At 34.2% G+C, this 14,550-nt stretch overlaps 1 protein-coding gene across 5 annotated transcripts in view; it reads right to left on the bottom strand.

The window, feature by feature from the left end:
* The window catches only part of SEPTIN9 (septin 9), a 2,307,078-nt gene that overhangs the window by 682,572 nt on the left and 1,609,956 nt on the right, over nt 1–14,550 (bottom strand). The window lies entirely within an intron of this gene.

The raw sequence follows: 14,550 nt of genomic DNA, 5'->3' as shown, positions 1-14,550 counted from the left end.
AAGTAAACTAATCTATACAAAGAAGCATTATGATATTATGCTGTCCATTTCTGAATGTTACTTGCAGAGTGGTGTTGTTGCCCTATGACAAATCTTCTTACTTTGTTATTTATTAGGAGATGTATATAAAATGCAAAGTGGACCAAAAAAAAAAAAAATGACAGAACTACGACTACAGTGGAAAAGAAGCACGGCTGTAGACCACACATTCTAGGGCTCCAGTATATTCAAGAGGAAAAGACCAAAACAGAATGGGCCAAGCAGGACATAACTACCCTATGAGGTTATTTTTTTCATCTTCTATGCAAATAAATGGTACAAAATTAAGCTGTTCATGCATGCACAATGCCAAATACATAACCATATGTTTATAAGCCCTTTGCTGACATTAAGACAGATGTGAGCAAACAAATGCAGGCTGCCAAAGTTAGTTCACCCTTTCTTTGCTGAAGTGCGAAACATTGCAGGTTTCATAACCAAACATAAAACACATATCAGTTACCAAATTTATTTCTATGCGGTAGCATGACTACGGAGTAAGAATATACAAGCAGAAAGTGCATAGGGGGGTAAAACCCCCTCACACACATTATCAGGTGGCAAAGACCCCCCCCCCCCCACACACACACACACATTGAGTGGTGGCATGGAGCTTGTCCTCTGAAAACATTTTGTTTCAGTTTTTTTTTATTTTCAGTAATATGTGGTTTCATAACATTTCAAGTGATTATGCTCATTGCAATTAATGTTTGATGATTCTGTGATGCAACAGTTAAACAGGATAATTCCATTTGGCCGTTAGTGTACCTTTTGTTTATTTCCTTATAAATTATTTTCCTTTCTTGTAACTAGACAGTGCTTTCCAGCAGTTTTCTTAAGAAATTCTTCTTGGAACATTATTCTCAAATTTATCCTTGCATTCACTATTCTCATGTATACACATCATTACGTCTTTTTTATTTCTGCACTCATCCCTTTCATCTGGGTTAAGTGCATTTTATAAGATGGCACCTCTTATTTCTATGCCTACCTGTCTTCAAGTATTTTTCTTTGCTTCATGCCCTAACAGTTACTGCCACAACGCCATCTATTTCTTTACAGCTACTTCTCTGAGACAATCACTGGCTTTCTTTTTCTGACCAAGTTTCTGGCGGCTCTGTTTTATGCTTCATAATATGACTTTTTTGAAACAACTCAGACATGACCTTAAACTTCTAATAATTATCTTTCTGGAACAGAGGCCCACATGTTTACATGGACGGCAATTATAGTCTTCTTATCAAACATTTTTGCAGAGAAACATGACATAATTTACAAACCAGTTAATGTTTAGTTGCACAGTTTATAAATTCCTTTTGAATGACAGGGACACTGCAGTCATGACACAATGCTTTTACTCTGCCATACTGAATGCATAGATTACAAGGAGAAACAAAACTTTATTCTTTGTGCCTTAAACAGTTACTGAATGCTTGACTAAGCTAGGAAGCAAAGCCACTTACAAACTCATAGCTACCTAGCACAGTGATAATAACCTTTTCTGTTATATTAATTATTAAGTTTTGAATCTCAAAGAAAGAAATGGGTACTGCACTGGCCCCCGCATGTGTTATAATATATCAAACAAAGGAACAGTGTTTGTTTAATTCTTCTTGTTTTACTTTCCATCTGTTTGAATGACCCTTAAAACACACTCGTCACTTAACTGGAAAAGCAGTACTAGTTACCTGTCAGAGCTGCTCGTATCTGATTAAATGAGCAAAGCAGTTTTACTTACTTCAAGGTAGACTGCAGATTTATCACAGTGGACTAATGTGGCAATCCCAATAATTTTTAGATTGTTTTTGAAGTGGCAGTGCATAAAAATAACATCCCTGCTGTTGTTTGCCTGCAGGAGGGAATAGACTAGAAAAAGGTGGATGCTTACTACAAAAAGAATGAGCTGCAGTAATTGTGATGATAGTATTTAAGCATGCACCTAGACTTAGTCAACCATAGTGATGGAGATTGTGATAATGTAATATAACATTAGTATTTAAGCATGCACCTAGACTTAGTCAACCATAGTGATGGAGATTGTGATAATGTAATATAACATTAGTATTTAAGCATGCACCTAGACTTAGTCAACCATAGTGATGGAGATTGTGATAATGTAATATAACATTAGTATTTAAGCATGCACCTAGACTTAGTCAACCATAGCGATGGAGATTGTGATAATGTAATATAACATTAGTATTTAAGCATGCACCTAGACTTAGTCAACCATAGTGATGGAGATTGTGATAATGTAATATAACATTAGTATTTAAGCATGCACCTAGACTTAGTCAACCATAGTGATGGAGATTGTGATAATGTAATACAGCATTAGTATTTAAGCATGCACCTAGACTTAGTCAACCATAGCGATGGAGATTGTCATAATGTAATATAACATTAGTATTTAAGCATGCACCTAGACTTAGTCAACCATAGTGATGGAGATTGTGATAATGTAATACAGCATTAGTATTTAAGCATGCACCTAGACTTAGTCAACCATAGTGATGGAGATTGTGATAATGTAATACAGCATTAGTATTTAAGCATGCACCTAGACTTAGTCAACCATAGCGATGGAGATTGTGATAATGTAATATAACGTTAGTATATAAGCATGCACCTAGACTTAGTCAACCATAGTGATGGAGATTGTGATAATGTAATACAGCATTAGTATTTAAGCATGCACCTAGACTTAGTCAACCATAGTGATGGAGATTGTGATAATGTAATACAGCATTAGTATTTAAGCATGCACCTAGACTTAGTCAACCATAGCGATGGATATTGTGATAATGTAATATAACATTAGTATTTAAGCATGCACCTAGACTTAGTCAACCATAGCGATGGAGATTGTGATAATGTAATATAACATTAGTATTTAAGCATGCACCTAGACTTAGTCAACCATAGCGATGGAGATTGTGATAATGTAATATAACATTAGTATTTAAGCATGCACCTAGACTTAGTCAACCATAGCGATGGAGATTGTGATAATGTAATATAACATTAGTATTTAAGCATGCACCTAGACTTAGTCAACCATAGGGATGGAGATTGTGATAATGTAATATAACGTTAGTATTTAAGCATGCACCTAGACTTACTCAACCATAATGAAGGAGATTGTGATAATGTAATATAACATTATTATTTAAGCATGCACCTAGACTTAGTCAAATATAGCAATGGAGATTGTGATAATATAATATAGCATTAGTATTTAAGCATGCACCTAGACTTAGTCAACCATAGCAATGGAGATTGTGATAATGTAATATAGCATTAGTATTTAAGCATGCACCTAGACTTAGTCAACCATAGCGATGGAGATTGTGATAATGTAATATAACATTAGTATTTAAGCATGCACCTAGACTTAGTCAACCATAGCGATGGAGATTGTGATAATGTAATATAACATTAGTATTTAAGCATGCACCTAGACTTAGTCAACCATAGCGATGGAGATTGTGATAATGTAATATAACATTAGTATTTGAGCATGCACCTAGACTTAGTCAACCATAGCGATGGAGATTGTGATAATGTAATACAGCATTAGTATTTAAGCATGCACCTAGACTTAGTCAACCATAGCGATGGATATTGTGATAATGTAATATAACGTTAGTATTTAAGCATGCACCTAGACGTAGTCAACCATAGCAATGGAGATTGTGATAATGTAATATAACATTAGTATTTAAGCATGCACCTAGACTTAGTCAACCATAGTGATGGAGATTGTGATAATGTAATATAACATTAGTATTTAAGCATGCACCTAGACTTAGTCAACCATAACGAAGGAGATTGTGATAATGTAATATAACATTAGTATTTAAGCATGCACCTAGACTTAGTCAACCATAGTGATGGAGATTGTGATAATGTAATATAACATTAGTATTTAAGCATGCACCTAGACTTAGTCAACCATAGCGATGGAGATTGTGATAATGTAATATAACATTAGTATTTAAGCATGCACCTAGACTTAGTCAACCATAGCGATGGAGATTGTGATAATGTAATATAACATTAGTATTTCATGCACCTAGACTTAGTCAACCATAGCGATGGAGATTGTGATAATGTAATATAACATTAGTATTTAAGCATGCAGCTAGACTTAGTCAACCTTAGCAATGGAGAGTGTGATAATGTAATATAACGTTAGTATTTAAGCATTCACCTAGACTTAGTCAACCATAGAGATGGAGATTGTCATAATGTAATATAACATTAGTATTTAAGCATGCACCTAGACTTAGTCAACTATAGCGATGGAGATTGTGATAATGTAATATAACATTAGTATTTAAGTATGTACCTAGACTTAGTCACCCATAACAAAGGAGATTGTGATAATGTAATATAACATTAGTATTTAAGCATGCACCTAGACTTAGTCAACCATAGCGATGGAGATTGTGATAATGTAATATAACGTTAGTATTTAAGCATGCACCTAGACTTACTCAACCATAGCGATGGAGATTGTGATAATGTAATATGACATTAGTATTTAAGCATGCACCTAGACTTACTCAACCATAGCGATGGAGATTGTGATAATGTAATATAACATTAGTATTTAAGCATGCACCTAGACTTAGTCAACCATAGAGATGGAGATTGTGATAATGTAATATAACATTAGTATTTAAGCATGCACCTAGACTTACTCAACCATAATGAAGGAGATTGTGATAATGTAATATAACATTATTATTTAAGCATGCACCTAGACTTAGTCAAATATAGCAATGGAGATTGTGATAATATAATATAGCATTAGTATTTAAGCATGCACCTAGACTTAGTCAACCATAGCAATGGAGATTGTGATAATGTAATATAGCATTAGTATTTAAGCATGCACCTAGACTTAGTCAACCATAGCGATGGAGATTGTGATAATGTAATATAGCATTAGTATTTAAGCATGCACCTAGACTTAGTCAACCATAATGAAGGAGATTGTGATAATTTAATATGACATGGCCTCCAGATAAATAACTGCATTAGAAAAAAACTCATTAGAAACTAAGACTACTGTATAGAAATAAAACATTTCCCACCACTGAATCCAGGATTACACTCACACATGCTTATCTTCTCCTGTGCTTAATATATTGTTCCCAAATGCTTACTAATCTCAACTCCACCCTACTTACTAAGCTTGAGTCAACCTATCACAAGATAAATAGATTTGCAGCTCAACAAACCTATAAATCCCACCACTGTCTCTCCCTAAAATGCCTAAATTGGTTTGAACTACCACACCAGTTTCTCTGCTCCCAGCTCCAAATCATACACTCCATTCTATATCAGCCAGCCTTCTGTCCAGCTCTAAGTCCCCTCATCTCCCTATATTCCCCCACAAGGCAACACAGGAGCTCAACCCAATATCTATTACAAATATACAAACCCAAGTCCAAAACTGGGTGTAACATATACAGCTACCACCCATCTATAGCATGGAACAAACTTCCACTTGAAATAACATCACTAACACATCCCAAACAATTTAAATTGGCCACAAAAAAGTACTTTATTAGACACTGGATCTGCAACTGTTCTCAGCCTCCCTGAACGTAACCTTTCTAACAAACTAACCATCATTCTTTTCTCTCCTCCTTACTTTTCCTCCTCATAATCATCCCCTAACCTTATTTATCTGTTCCTACCTTTTTCTCCTCTCCACCTCTTCACTTTCTCTCTCATTCCTTAGCTGCTTATACCTCCTAGGATACTTATACAGTTCATTATTACATAACAACAAGTATAAACATCAACCTACCTTTGTTACCCATGTAACTTCTGAGTCATCTTTATCTGAAATTGCGAAACAGTACTGTTGGCATTTTATTTGGATTTTGTCTTTCAGGTATTATTGATTACTGTATTATTTCTTATACTGCATTGTAATTGTACAATTGTTTGAATTATCTGGAGCGTTTCTCCCCGGGCCTCTGCTGAAAAAGGGCTTTTGGCTGAGTCTGATACTCTCGGTCAACAAATGTAAAATAAAAATAAATAAATTAGTAATAAAGCTAAACTCTTCCAGGTCATCAGGTAGGTGTAATAAGTTTGCCATTGAGAAAACTCTAAAGATAGCAGTGTCTGTTGACAAGTATGGTTGAGATGTCATGCTGAATACTAGTGAACAGTGGTCAGTTTTGACCAGTGATGAGGTAACAGTAGGTACAGAACATAATGGAGCTATACTTATAAGAAGAATCAGGTCCATTAAATTTGAGGACCTTTTATTGGAGTGCACTATCTGGCTAACAGAGTCTGCATTGTTAAAATCTAGGAGACACTGTGCAGCATATCTTTCTTCAGTAATGTAAACTTCCCAGTTGATGGATGGATGGTTAAAATCTCCAAGAAGAACAGTGTTTGGTAGGTATGCCTCATTGGTTGTGAGAGTCATAGATGGAGTACTGTAGTTGGTTAGACAGTCTCATTGGTTGTGAGAGTCATATATGGAGTACTGCAGTTGGTTAGACAGCCTCATTGGTTGTGAGAGTCATAGATGGAGTACTGTAGTTAGTTAGACAGTCTCATTGGTTGTGAGAGTCATAGATGGAGTACTGTAGTTAGTTAGACAGTCTCATTGGTTGTGAGAGTCATAGATGGAGTACTGTAGTTGGTTAGACAGTCTCATTGGTTGTGAGAGTCATAGATGGAGTACTGTAGTTGGTTAGACAGTCTCATTGGTTGTGAGAGTCATAGATGGAGTACTGTAGTTGGTTAGACAGTCTCATTGGCTGTGAGAGTCATAGATGGAGTACTGTAGTTAGTCAGACAGCCTCATTGGTTGTGAGAGTAATAGATGGAGTACTGTAGTTAGTTAGACAGTCTCATTGGTTGTGAGAGTCATAGATGGAGTACTGTAGTTAGTTAGACAGTCTCATTGGTTGTGAGAGTCATAGATGGAGTACTGTAGTTGGTTAGGCAGTCTCATTGGTTGTGAGAGTCATAGATGGAGTACTGTAGTTGGTTAGACAGTCTCATTGGTTGTGAGAGTCATAGATGGAGTACTGTAGTTAGTTAGACAGCCTCATTGGTTGTGAGAGTCATAGATGGAGTACTGTAGTTAGTTAGACAGTCTCATTGGTTGTGAGAGTCATAGATGGAGTACTGTAGTTAGTTAGACAGTCTCATTGGTTGTGAGAATCATAGATGGAGTACTGTAGTTGGTTAGACAGTCTCATTGGTTGTGAGAGTCATAGATGAAGTACTGTAGTTAGTTAGTCAGCCTCACTGGTTGTGAGAGTCATAGATGGAGTACTGTAGTTAGTTAGACAGTCTCATTGGTTGTGAGAGTCAAGGATGGAGTACTGTAGTTAGTTAGACAGTCTCATTGGTTGTGAGAGTCATAGATGGAGTACTGTAGTTGGTTAGACAGTCTCATTGGTTGTGAGAGTCATAGATGGAGTACTGTAGTTAGCTAGACAGTCTCATTGGTTGTGAGAGTCATAGATGGAGTACTGTAGTTGGTTAGACAGTCTCATTGGTTGTGAGAGTCATAGATGGAGTACTGTAGTTAGTTAGACAGTCTCGTTGGTTGTGAGAGTCATAGATGGAGTACTGTAGTTGGTTAGACAGTCTCATTGGTTGTGAGAGTCATAGATGGAGTACTGTAGTTAGTTAGACAGTCTCATTGGTTGTGAGAGTCATAGATGGAGTACTGTAGTTAGTTAGACAGTCTCATTGGTTGTGAGAGTCATAGATTGAGTACTGTAGTTGGTTAGACCGCCTCATTGGTTGTGAGAGTCATAGATGGAGTACTGTAGTTAGTTAGACAGTCTCATTGGTTGTGAGAGTCATAGATGGAGTACTGTAGTTGGTTAGACATGGTCATGTTACTGACAATAAGTAAGATGTGATGGAGTTAGACGCCGTTATCTTTCCATATAGGTCTTGACATGATTGAACTGCAAAAACACACCAACACGTGTAACAGAGTCTGTCTTGGTACAGACCCTGCATAAGTGGTAAGTGCTGAATCCTGATAGAGAGGGTGTTTTATCACTGCATTACAATCATATTCAAGGGATTATGAAGCTGTCGATAATTTCTAGTTTCAGGAGTGCTTCGAGGTAGGGCGTTTCCTAAACAGACTTCTAGTAGTGACCAATGTTACTTCTACACTACTCTGACTTGGTTTGGACAGGTTGGTAAATGGAAGAGACTACAGTTACCTAAAAATGTCACTACAGGAGTGGTGAAAGGTTTGGGCAATATAAGAAATCCTTCACAAGACAGGTGGATGATGTTCCTAAACCATCTCCATCAAAGATGACATATATAGGACCCCATGCAAATTATCAAATAACTGTCTGTCTTGACCATGTGACCTGTACTTCTCCACATGCAAAAGATGCAGGTGACATAAAATGGGCACTGCATACTACTGAATATCTACACAGTCTTGCTTACATTAGCTGCTGTTCTATGCCCATGGACTTCCTCTCCCTTTCTATATTGTCTGCATGTATGTGCCTTTGTGACATTTAAGTACTGGCAAGATGCAGTTGGATATCCTAGGCTGGTTACCTGCTGCAGTACTTTAGGTGGCAGGCTGCCCACTTTAGCTTTTAACCTTCCATCTCCAAAATGTCGAACACTGCATCTCATAACGTGGAACAAATGAGCAAAAAATGGAACACGTGCTAACAGCTCACAGCATGGTTAAAATGCACTATTTTATACTTCAAAACAATAAATTCTTTACATGAATTAATATGAAACAATAGTTTTTACCACGGATATTAGTTAGGAAAATGCTTAACAATGAATGTGTGACAGACCCTTTCAATGTAGAACAGTACGGAACACGGACTTTTTAAGACTAAAAATGAGGAATGCTGTATGTGAGGTACAGCTGGAAGGTATGTTTTATATGAGGTACAGCAGGGAGATATGCTGCCACCTGCTTTTAATAATATCCCCACAGTGCACTTAACACTTAGAGCAGTGTGTGTGTGTATGTGAATGCATCCATTTCTGTCTGTCTATGTGTCGGCATGTGGTGTATATGCATGTGCATGTGTGTGTGATTGTGTGTGTGTGTGTGTGTGTGTGTGTGTGTGTGTGTGTGTGTGTGTGTGTGTGTGTGTGTGCGCACGCGCATGTGCGAGCACATGCATGTGTGTGTGTAAAACAACTGCAGTGGAGAGATTCTCTCCAGTCACACTACCAATGTCTTATGCTCATAACTTTCCCATCTTGCTCAGCTGAATGGCCATTGGATTGCAAGGGGATACTGTAAAAGTGAATATGCAAATAAATTGCAGAGTTACAGGGACACTTTCTCTCTCTATGTGTAGCGTTTCTTTTTTTAGCTGAATGCTTCTTAGTAGTGGACTTTGTGATAAGTTGATACTCTGTCAATGATTATTTTTTGAGCATTAGTCCCGTCAAGTAGCAAGAAAGGCTCTAGACTCTCCTGTAAACATGAAATGGATTAAGTAGGCAATTATAAAATGAATAGATAAATAAAGATGCATAATAATAAACATATAATCATTACTATACTTACATGTGTGTTGCATAACGTACACCTAAATGAAGCCGCATAAAAAAATTGCTACATATGGAAAGTAACTTGACCGATCCTGACTCAACTTATAAGACCTCCACTGGTCTGACAAAGATAATATAGTCTTAAATCCCTACAGTTAAACTTTTTTCCCCACCAGGATTTCTTCAGGACCCCCATCTTTATAGGAATAAAAAGCACCCTCGGTTTTCTCTTGCTTTACCCTGTCAGTTAAAACTTAAAACATCACCTCCATTCCTCATGGCTCATCCTAAGTCTACCAGGCATCTTGTATCATCTAATCATCCTGTTCACCAGTTTTAACAAATCCTTCCTCTGGTCCTTAAAAAACAATAAGATCCCAAGAACCCATTTATATAGTCTAAAACTACCATAGTTTATACTACTAATTACAATGCTTATAGTTATTTTCTTTACTTTTAACCCCCACACACACAAAATCACCCACCACATTCATGTAGCCTGGTAATTCTGGAAGATGGCTTTCCTTAAATACATTGTTCTCTCTCACTTCCAAGCATATAGTCCATCCACATCTGTGTCTTCTTTGTTGCACTTACAGCATCAAGATTTTTATTCCCAACCTTTTTTTCCATAACCTCTCTTTGCTGTTAAAAAATAACCTGTGTTGCATTCTTAGCTGCTGAACCCAGACTGTGTCAGTTCCCTGCACATCTACCGTACATCTTCCTGTTGAGCATTTCCTAACTTCACTCCTTTCTTTCTCATCCATTTACTTTATAAATTGTTCTATGCAGTTTTGCCTCATCTCTTTTTTTTCAAAACAGGTTTATTGTTTTAACATATAAGAGAAATATCATAACAATTTTATACAAGTAATTAAAAATAGGTATTATTATAATATTCAACAAAACAACTAAAGTATTTACAAAGACATCCACTACAATCAGATCAATTAATTAAACTAAAATACCGTGCTATTGAAATTAGAATTTTTTTAACAAATTTTGTAAATTATCCCATACAATATAATATGATGTTTTTCTAGTTGTTCTCATTCTAATTGTGCTTATTTCCATATGGCACATTATATTCATAACATTTTTAAATTCATTGAACGAAGGAGGTGTATCTGAAATCCAATTTCTAGTTATTATTTTCCTGGCCACTGCTAGGATAGACCATAATAAGGGAAGCTTAATCTTTTAACACATTGAGGTACAGGTGTGTTGAATCATATAAGATACTTAGAAGTAATGCAATTATCTGTAAAAAGCGCCTGCAAAGATTCATTAAGTCACTTCGAGCATTCTTTCAACTTCATACAGTCATAAAACATATGCCCAGTCAGCATTAATTTCTACATTACATCTCTTACATAGATTATCTTTATTATTTATTTTATTCATCATCAAAGGTGTATAAAAGATCTATGTAAAAATTTCCATGTATAAAGTCTCCAGACAATGGAAGATGTAGTTCTATAAGCAGATTCCAATATATATTGTTTATCTTGTTGAGTTGGTGGGTCCCCATTAATAGAGGTGAAATAATTCCAGTATGAATCTACACTGTAAAAAGTTTCTTGTCTGATAATTTTATGTATATATGAAAGTTTACCTTTATCAGAAACTTTATGCTGTAAATTTAATATCAAGTAATCAATCAGTTTTGGAATAGATTCTTTAACTGTTATAGACATTAGATCTATTCTATCAATGAGATGTTGTCTAAAGATCTGAACCTCTAACCAGCAAGTTTCTCTTAGATCAAATTCTTGTTTTAAGAAATCTAGATTTTTAACTTTATTATCAGATATCAGCTGATACCAGTACTTTAGATCATTATCTATAGCTAAATGAGCTCCTTCAGAAGTAGATGACATAAGCATACCCTGAGTATACATTATAGGAATACAATAAAATTCCATTCCCTATACTTAGGGTGCATGAATATAAAGTTACGATAACTAATAATAATATTTAATGGGTAACAAACCATATGTTTAGGTGTAATAGGTGAAGTACAAAATTCCTTTAGCAACCACAACATGGAGTTATTTACAATCATATTTTTATGTGTTAAGGAGATTTTCATGAAGTGCATACTAATTAGCTCCCAATAATCTTTCCATTTTGCGATATATGACTGATCTATTAATAAAGTAATAACTTTTATAATAGAAGAGATAATATCTAAATTAAAGTCTGGAAAAGAAATACCCCCTTGAGACCAGCTATTAGTATGTTTCTTTAATGCAATCCTAGGTCTATTAGGTGCCCATAAGAAATTTAACATTAGTGTATTCAGTTTATTGATAATTATTTTTGTAGGTGAAAGTATTATTGATTGTATTAAGTATAAAATCTTGGGGAATATTATCATTTTAATAATTGTAAGTCTCTCCTCCATAGTAAAAAACATATTATTCCAGGTATTAAAAAGATTTTGTATATTAAGAAAACAGGTATTATAGTTATTATATATAATAGATTTAATATCTTTAGATAGTATTATACCTAAATAAGTTATCTGACCTGAATTGGGTACATATTTAGTAAAATCACTAATGAGAATATTTTTTCGTGTATATAGGTAGTATTTTAGTTTTTTCTTCATTGAATATTAAACCAGAAATGCTTTTAAAATTCATAATTTTATCAAATAAATACTGCATAGAAGAATTAGATCCTGCTGATGTAATTAGAACATCATCTGCAAAAAGTTGAATTTTTGATGTTGTATTTTCGTCTATTTCAAAACCCTCTATGTCAGTACTGTTTCTAATCAAATTAGCCCAAGGCTCCATTACTAAAGTGAATAATAGTGGAGAAAGTGGACATCCTTGCTATGTACCTTTAAGAATGGGTATTTTTTGTGAAACATATGTTCCTACCTTAATATAAGCCAGCGTTCCTTTGTATAAATGCTCAATTAAATTTACAAATGCATCAGAGAAGTTTGTGCATTTCAGTAAGGTAAACAGATAGTCCCAACTTACTGAATCAAATGCTGAACCTATATCAAGACTAATAAGTGTTAAATCTTTCTTTTCCTATTTGCAAAATCAATTAATGTTAAAGTTCTTCTTATATTATCAAAAGTATTTCTATTTACAATGAAGCCCGTCTGATCTATATCTATAATGCCGGGATGATTGTCTTCAATCTATCAGCAAAAATACTCATAAACATTTTATAATCAACATTAAGTAATGAGATGGGTCGATATGAAGAACATCTAGTTGGATCTTTATTAGGTTTTAAAATTGGTGAAATAAATGTATATTGCCAAGATGGGGGTTATTAACTCAGTTTGGGCCAAAATAAAAACCTTATGTATTAATGAATATGTAGTTTTAGAAAGGATTTTATATATCTCTGGTATAATACCATCATTACCCGGTGCTTTGTTTGATTTAAGCTTATTTATTTGTGTAATAACTTCTGTATATGAAATACTCTTGTCCAATAGTTTAATCTGTTGTTTATTAAGCTTTTATTCATGTTTGTGGTTATAAACTCCTTTATTTTATCTTTAGGTTCCATGTTAATGTTGTTATGGTTAATCTTGTGAAAGTGATTTCTAAATTCATCCAGTATTTCTGGTATACTAGAAACATTCTTCTTTTCCTTAGAGAAAAGATTTCTTTGATATGGTTTTGTTTATTCAATCTTTTGTTTTATTTTTAAGTCTATGTAAGTATTTGGGGCTTATTGAATAAGACAAAACTTGTATTTCTCTAAAGTTATTTTAACTTTATGAGTTAAAATTTCTTTGTATTTCTCATTTAGTTTGTTTATTTCTTCAATAACTTTCTTGTCCATAATATTTTCTTTATTATTATGTTTATAAGAGTCTAATTTACTTTGAATATCTAACAATTCCTTATCCCAAGATTTCCTTTTATTATTATACCATCTGATACTTTGTCCATATAGATATGATTTTAAGGCATCCCAAACATAGACAATGGAGACTTCAGGAGTATTATTTATGTCTAGAAAATGTTGTACTTCTGAAAGTATATATTCTTTATAGTCTTTTAGCTGAGTTAAGTATGCTGGTATCCTTTTGATCTGAACATTATGAGTATTTTTATCATGAATTCAAAAACAATTGAGTTATGATCAGATATAGGACATGAAATGATTTTGGAATTAATTAAATCTGTTACCATCTGGTTAGAAATAAAGACCCTATCTATTTTTGAATAAGTTTTGTATCTGTTAGAAAAAAAGGTGTATGGTAATGATTTTGAATCTATCTGATTATTAATATCATTCAAATGATAAGAATTAGCAAAATCATTTAAATGTTTTGCATTAGATGTAATTCTTCTTTTCCTTATAGTGGTAGTATCACTTTCATGTAGTATACAATTAAAATCACCAGATAAAATAATATGCCGTATAGAGAATGATATGATCTTATCAATATGATGTTTCACTGTATTAATACCAATTCCAGGTATCCAATATACATTAATTAAAGTGTAAGTCTTCCCATTAATTTGTATTGTAACCATACAAAACATTCCTTTGTCATCCTGAAAAGACTTAATGGTTTTAGGAATGGGCATACTTTTATTCCATAAAATAGCCACTCCTCTTTTTTTCTGAGTGTGCTCTGAACTAACCAATACTGTATACTTATTAGTGGCTAGTTTATCAATATCTTTTTTCAAGAAATGGGTTTCTTGCAGGAAGACTAGATTGGCCTTGTGTAAATTAATGTATCTTATTAGGCTTGCCCTTTTACACGGATTATTCAATCCATTAATGTTTAAAGAAATTCCTTTTAAAGATGTCATTTGGCATTTTTAAAACTCAAGAATCTTATGATCGAAATAACAAATAACAAGATAAATAATGTTACATCTCCTCTTTTAGGTGTACCTTTAAATATAGCTGTATTTATTAAATCTCTTATGGGATTTTGTATAGGATTCAATT

Source organism: Protopterus annectens, chromosome 10.part0 (assembly GCF_019279795.1).
Source record: "Protopterus annectens isolate FY-2018-M chromosome 10.part0, PAN1.0, whole genome shotgun sequence".
NCBI lineage: Eukaryota > Metazoa > Chordata > Ceratodontiformes > Protopteridae > Protopterus > Protopterus annectens.
This window is presented reverse-complemented; position numbering and strand designations above follow the sequence as displayed.